The following is an 8,329-nucleotide window of genomic DNA, read 5'->3' as shown; positions in this document are numbered from 1 at the left end:
GTCTCCTGAGTATTGATTTGAATAATTAACCCTTGGAATAACCCTTGCTTCTTCTTCATTTCACTAATGGAGTCGTACGGAATATAGTGCTATTCTATAATACTTGTATGATGCATTTGTTTTGTTTATATCATGAAGGAACGACATGAGAGAGTAAATGATGACCATGGCTTATTTTACAAGCTCGGTCAAACAATTCATTATATAGTTTACAAGTTTGCGAATATTTTCTATAAAAAGGGACAAGAAATGAACACGATACATATGTGTCTTTGTGGCTGAATAACTTGTCGCGAAGGAAATAATTGATCTAAGATAATGTTCCAAAATAACTGTCACCTCAGAAAACACAAGCTGGGGGCTAGAATATACAGCCCCCTATAGAATATACAGCCCCCTATAGAGTATACAGCCCCCTATAGAATATACAGCCCCCTATAGAGTATACAGCCCCCTATAGAGTATACAGCCCCCTATAGAATATACAGCCCCCTATAGAGTATACAGCCCCCTATAGAATATACAGCCCCCTATAGAGTATACAGCCCCCTATAGAATATACAGCCCCCTATAGAATATACAGCCCCCTATAGAGTATACAGCCCCCTATAGAATATACAGCCCCCTATAGAGTATACAGCCCCCTATAGAATATACAGCCCCCTATAGAATATAAAGCCCCCTATAGAATATACAGCCCCCTATAGAGTATACAGCCCCCTATAGAATATACAGCCCCCTATAGAATATACAGCCCTATAGAGTATACAGCCCCCTATAGAATATACAGCCCCCTATAGAATATACAGCCCCTATAGAGTATACAGCCCCCTATAGAGTATACAGCCCCCTATAGAATATACAGCCCCCTATAGAGTATACAGCCCCCTATAGAGTATACAGCCCCCTATAGAATATACAGCCCCCTATAGAGTATACAGCCCCCTATAGAATATACAGCCCCCTATAGAGTATACAGCCCCCTATAGAGTATACAGCCCCCTATAGAGTATACAGCCCCCTATAGAATATACAGCCCCCTATAGAGTATACAGCCCCCTATAGAATATACAGCCCCCTATAGAGTATACAGCCCCCTATAGAATATACAGCCCTGTAGAGTATACAGCCCCCTATAGAATATACAGCCCCCTATAGAATATACAGCCCTGTAGAGTATACAGCCCCCTATAGAATATACAGCCCCCTATAGAATATACAGCCCCCTATAGAGTATACAGCCCCCTATAGAATATACAGCCCCCTATAGAGTATACAGCCCCCTATAGAGTATACAGCCCCCTATAGAGTATACAGCCCCCTATAGAGTATACAGCCCCCTATAGAGTATACAGCCCCCTATAGAGTATACAGCCCCTATAGAGTATACAGCCCCCTATAGAATATACAGCCCCCTATAGAGTATACAGCCCCCTATAGAGTATACAGCCCCTATAGAGTATACAGCCCCCTATAGAATATACAGCCCCCTATAGAGTATACAGCCCCCTATAGAATATACAGCCCCCTATAGAGTATACAGCCCCTATAGAATATACAGCCCCCTATAGAGTATACAGCCCCCTATAGAATATACAGCCCCCTATAGAGTATACAGCCCCTATAGAATATACAGCCCCCTATAGAGTATACAGCCCCTATAGAGTATACAGCCCCCTATAGAGTATACAGCCCCCTATAGAGTATACAGCCCCCTATAGAATATACAGCCCCCTATAGAGTATACAGCCCCTATAGAATATACAGCCCCCTATAGAGTATACAGCCCCTATAGAGTATACAGCCCCTATAGAGTATACAGCCCCTATAGAATATACAGCCCCCTATAGAGTATACAGCCCCTATAGAGTATACAGCCCCCTATAGAGTATACAGCCCCTATAGAGTATACAGCCCCTATAGAGTATACAGCCCCCTATAGAGTATACAGCCCCCTATAGAGTATACAGCCCCCTATAGAGTATACAGCCCCCTATAGAGTATACAGCCCCCTATAGAGTATACAGCCCCTATAAAGTATACAGCCCCCTATAGAGTATACAGCCCCCTATAGAGTATACAGCCCCCTATAGAGTATACAGCCCCCTATAGAGTATACAGCCCCCTATAGAGTATACAGCCCCCTATAGAGTATACAGCCCCCTATAGAGTATACAGCCCCTATAGAGTATACAGCCCCCTATAGAGTATACAGCCCCCTATAGAGTATACAGCCCCCTATAGAGTATACAGCCCCCTATAGAGTATACAGCCCCCTATAGAGTATACAGCCCCTATAGAGTATACAGCCCCTATAGAGTATACAGCCCCTATAGAGTATACAGCCCCCTATAGAGTATACAGCCCCCTATAGAGAATACAGCCCCCTATAGAGTATACAGCCCCCTATAGAGTATACAGCCCCTATAGAGTATACAGCCCCCTATAGAGTATACAGCCCCCTATAGAGTATACAGCCCCCTATAGAATCCCAGGTGAAAAAGACGTTGTATTAAATGTATTAAAAATATATTTGAAATTCAAATAGTATGTTTATAATACATTTGTATTTCCAACATGCTTATTTAAAGTGCATTTAAAATACATTGAATTACATTTTAATATATTTATAAACAGTATACTAGTAGTACATTGGTAATAAATATATATTTAAGTATACTTTTAATAAATACGCTAATTACAAGCATACTTTAAATATATTTCTAAACAGTATACTAATAGTACATTGGTAATAAATATATATTTAAGTATACTTTTAATAAATATGCTAATTACAAGCATACTTTAAATATATTTCTAAACAGTATACTAATAGTACATTGGTAATAAATATATATTTAAGTATACTTTTAATAAATACGCTAATTACAAGCATACTTTAAATATATTTCTAAACAGTATACTAATAGTACATTGGTAATAAATATATATTTAAGTATACTTTTAATAAATATGCTAATTACAAGCATACTTTAAATATATTTATAAACAGTATACTAATAGTACATTGGTAATAAATATATATTTAAGTATACTTTTAATAAATATGCTAATTATAAGCATACTTTAAATATATTTCTAAACAGTATACTAGTAGTACATTGGTAATAAATATATATTTAATTATACTTTTAATAAATATGCTAATTTCAAGCATTTAAATATATTTCTAAACGGTATACTATAGTAGTACATTCAAGGGCGTAGGTTTGGTCTCAGCTTTGGTGGGGACATCCCACCCCCACACCACCCCCTTGTTTTTTCAGCCAATCAAATGACAGCGTTCCTTGTACTGTTGTACTGGCCATGGGAATCGATGCAAATAGCTGCAACAGGGTTTTTATCCTGGCTCAAAACTAGGCGGAGTTGGTAAAATTCTGATGAAGTATTTTGTTAAAAAGATAATTTAACTTGTATTTTTTCATATACCAAAATATAACCTACTCTGTTTTCCACAGTACTTTTGTGGGTGGATCTCGGTATCTCTAGAGGGGTCCGGGGGCATGCCCACCCGTAAGAAAATTTTGTACATTTTAAAGATAAATTCATTAATCGGGTGCACTTTGAGTCACCAGAATCCGCTGTTAAAAATAAATAATCCACCCGCCCAAACCTATGATATTCTCTGATTTAGATATCTGATCTTCACATTACAATTATTCAAATTATCAGTGTTAAGCATGATAATATGGTAAAATGTCACACTGTAGTAGGGTGATTTAGGCTAAAAATAACTGAATAAAATAAAAGTTCTTCTTTTGGCAAAATTACATTTCTTTAATAGCCTAAACCGAGGCGTTACTCCCTTCAAACTTAAATTGTCAATGTTTCATTACGTCACTGTTGGAAAACAATCTTATCAGAATATATATTTTTACCTTTATAAAGGGCATTTCCCCCTAATTTTATTAAATGTATGCTCAGCGCCAACGCTCCCACCACACGCTGAAAAATTGCCTAATGAAAATCAATAATAATGCCGATATTATTTCAGAATAGAAACACAAACATCACGGGAGTCTCCCGCATATTGATAGTGGCTCACTGATGCCCGCAAATTTGTTAAAATCTCCCGGAATCGCGAGCGCGCCCGCGAGACAGATACTGTGCTCCAAACCGCGTAGCGCGTGCACGGCAGAGAGGAAGAGAGAGCAAGAGACCGCGGCACCGCGCACGTGTGCCTCAAGAAGCGCATGTAATATGTTTGATGGACACGGGACAGAATGGACACGGGACAGAATGGACACAGGAACCCATCAGAACCGTCACGGTGGAAAAATTGTATCTGAGCATGTGACTGTCTATCCGAGTTTTGTCCAGAGCAGAAGGCGGCACCTAATTTGACGGAGGCGGCCGCCTCGTAATTCTCTCACAAATATTGGTGGGGACAATTTTGTCATTTTAAAATATTGATTGGGACTAGTACCTAGCGTCCCCCCCTAAACCTACGCCCATGAGTACATTGGTAATAAATATATATTTAATTATACTTTTAATAAATATGCTAATTTCAAGCATTTAAATATATTTCTAAACAGTATACTAGTAGTACATTGGTAATAAATATATATTTAATTATACTTTTAATAAATATGCTAATTACAAGCATACTTTAAATATATTTCTAAAAAGTGTAGGCCTACTAGAAGTATTTGGTAATAAATATATGCTTAGTTACACTTTTAAGAAATATGCTAAACACAACCATACTTTTAGTGAAGTTTTAGTGTATCTAAAGAAAACATGCTTATGTTGCTTTGATGTTCGTACTTTGTGTAAGAACATCAAAATGATTAAGATTTTAGTGTGTTTAAAATGTATGTACTTTATCAACACTTAGGCCTACCCTACTGCAATATAGTTTAATTATTTACGTATTTATCATTTTAATATAAAAAAAATTACATTTAGAATATACCAACTTATAATGTATTAGAAACATTTGTCAACTATTATTAGCATTGCAATAAGCTTAAAATTATTATTTGTTGTAAAAGGCTACTTAAGGCTTTTGTCCATTACATGATATTTTGTACTACTGAAATTCCCATAATAATTTCAGCAACATATTTTTGGAAATGCATCATAGATACATTTTCCAAAGAAATGTTAATTTCCAAAAAAGTGTTGTACTTGTTTAAATTTGAACTGTTAAAATATTTATAGCGATCGTGTTTCTTTAGAGGACTTGGAGGAAACCACGCGATTGATATGGATTGGGTGATGTTTTTTGCGATTCACTTTTTGAAACGTGAGCAGATCTGGTGAATCGTTCATCGGAGGGATATGAATGTCAGTTTTTCTATCGAAGATTAACGAAAGTCTTAAATTGTTTGGAACTACTTAAGGGTGAGTGATCATGACAGCATTTCGTATTTTTGGCACAAAGTGTAACATCACGTCTTTTTCAGTTCAGCTACATTCAATTTGCCCAATCAGAGCCAAGCTTTTCAAGTCAAAGTCGAAGCAGACTCGAAGAGATGAAGATTCTGCCTCAGAAGTTACTGGTAAGTTTTAGTTGCTGTTTGCATAAATAACTATCTCACTGTTTAGTTGTTTTCCTAGGTGGAAAGGTCTGCTATACATTTGATAATATGACTTGCACTGTGGGATACTGACTTTAACCGCTAACATGATGCTGACACTGAATTCTAGCAACTTCTGCACTGTCAAAGTCTTTGATGAATCTGTTTAAAATCTATGTGGAGACATTTATCTGTCTTAAAATAACTACAAAACATTGTCCAATGCATCTTCAAAAAAATGAATTAGTTATTATAATATGTACATCATTATATTAATATAATTTTTATTTGCTAAATGAAGCTGTGTATTTATTTCTGATTTTCTGAAGAATTTGGCTTCATTGTTATGATGTAAATTAGCTTTAAAAAGTTTGAAAAAACATGTTATGAATATAGTTACCTTTGTCTTGAGCTGACCAGCCAATAAGGGTAGTGTGTGTTGATTGGTGTTTATATTTGTTCAAGCTTGATAACCTTATTGCCTTTTTGATTACTTTCTAATATATATTTCTAATTACAAATAAGTACAAAGATTAAATTGTTAAAAGGGATGCTTATAAGAGAGCGTATCTAAACTGCCGAGTCTGTGAAGGGTTTTGATTATATTACCCACCAAGTACATTGTACTCAGCATACTGTCATTCTTAAAAACAAAACTAATCATTCTTCATAATTTGCCTGCCTTATATAGTTGTGTGTATGTATATATATATATTTATAAATCTCTCTTTTTTTTTTATTTGTTGTTTTTCAGACTAGCTGCTATAGAAGAAAAACTGAGTGCAGAGACAAGTGAAGAAGAGAGTAGTAAGTAGTGATGCACCGATTGATCGGCTGGTGACCGGAATTGGCAGATTTTCACGTGATCGGCCATGACCTCGGGCGCCATATGATTAACATCGCACAACATCAGCAATCAGACATGCACACGGACCGCACATGTAGGAAACCTCGTGAATTGCGGCTGTTTCACACCGCAAGCGTGAGCAGCGGGTTTTATTTTTTGTGTGTGAATGCTCTCATTGATTGACATTCACGCCGGAAAAAATATGCGGAGCAGGAGCAGTGCGTGAGCGTCAATCAGGAGCGTCGCGTAATTAAAGCAGGAGCTCACGCTCAATTAAAGTGAAAACACGCTCTTGATGGACAAAATAAATATGATTTCACACAAAAAATGCCCAAAATGCACCGAATTTACATGTCTAGTGTGTTTAACAAGAACTGGAGTTGGCTAGAAAATAAACACAAAAATATTTGTAGAAAATTTACCCATTTAAACTTGTTTTAATTGTTCCGTTTGGGTAAAAGTATATGGTGTTTTATAAAAAAATAAATATAGAAAATAAATGAAGAGTTTAGATGCAATTTAAGCCTCTAAGTGCCATCTGAAATGTTCTTCTAGAATGATCATTTTTATCAAGCTTGAATATTTAAGTTCAGTAGTTTATCTTAAATGGCAATGAAAATTACCTATTATTTGTCATTTAAGTGAAATTACTGAACTTAAATATACAAGCTTGATAAAAATGATCATTCTAGAAGAAAATTTCAGATGGCACTTAGAGGCTTTTGCATCTGAACTCTTCAAATATTTGTGTGTGCTCTAAAGTGGTTAGAAAAATTTAATCGGAATCGGCTAAAATCGGTCAAACTCAGTAAAAAATCGGAGTCGGCCTATAAAATTGTAATCGGTGCATCTCTAGTAGTAAGTATGGTTTAATCTCATATCACCTCAGTTATAGAGATTTTTGAATCCGGCCTATTGAATGGTGATTCGTCAGTCTTGGTAGGAAAATGTTAGCAACGTGTCCATTTCAGGTGTAATTGTGCTTGCTTTGAGTCATTCATGTACAAATCTGTTTATATAATTGTATTTTGGGAAAGCTGCAAGTCACTTGTCCTAGTTGTCCTGACATACAATATTTTTCACAACTTCTAATTTCCTTAAATCTTTTTAAAAGAGGTGAAGAGAGAATGCGTATTAGCATGACGTATGTGTTTCTGTACATCACTTTTTTTTGCTCTCGAAGTCAAAGGGGCCTGACAAAAACAAATAATAATGCTAAAAATAAAGATTAGCATTTGTTATACATTATAATTATTATACTTGTTGGCTGGGTTCTTTTTCAGTTAAACAGTTACATTTTCTGTTTTTTTTTTTTGCTGTGATACAGTCTTCACTGTTGTTCAGCAAGACTTAATGTGTGTCCTATTTGATGTCGATATTTTATTAACTCCTTTTTTGAATTATATTAACATTTTATATTGAATGTCTACTGTTAAAATATATGAACTAAGCATTACATGCCATATTTAAAAAATCGTCTAGGTTACGACTGTAACCTCTGTTCCCTGAGAGCAGGGAATGAGACAGTGCATCAATGACGCTTTGGGGAATGCCCTCCATGTGAACCGGTGTCTGAAAAGCTATAAAATCACGGCAATCGAATTTGGCGACAACCTATGACACTATTAGTGCGACCCAGAAGTATAAAAGGGGCACCTAGATACGCAGTGCAAGTTCCCTTTCGAAAGGGAACAGTGACTTTTTTAACAGATGTTAATTTTGCTTTAATATTTAAACAAAATAAAATAATCTTTTTCCCTTTTCATAGATACTGTGATCAAACCGTTTCCGACCACGACAGTGTCTGAGGTGCGAGCACTGATCAGAAGAAAATGCAATAATGAGGCAAACTCCAAGACCAATCACTTCAATTCGCTTGAAGGATGAAGGACTGTTTGCAGCTATTGTATTTAACTTTGTTTGACTTAAGTTAGTT

The 8,329-nt window shown here is 36.0% G+C and overlaps 1 long non-coding RNA gene across 1 annotated transcript; it reads left to right on the top strand.

The window, feature by feature from the left end:
- Positions 1-5,186: 5,186 nt before the first annotated feature.
- On the top strand, positions 5,187-8,329 carry LOC307011619. Its single transcript, XR_013800449.1, has 3 exons — positions 5,187-5,528; positions 6,301-6,353; positions 8,162-8,329. It is a non-coding gene; the product is annotated as an uncharacterized lncRNA (long non-coding RNA).

Source organism: Phoxinus phoxinus, assembly GCF_949152265.1.
Source record: "Phoxinus phoxinus genome assembly, chromosome: 15".
Lineage (NCBI taxonomy): Eukaryota > Metazoa > Chordata > Actinopteri > Cypriniformes > Leuciscidae > Phoxinus > Phoxinus phoxinus.
The sequence above is the reverse complement of the archived record's forward strand: the minus strand, read 5'-3'. Positions and strand labels throughout refer to the sequence as shown.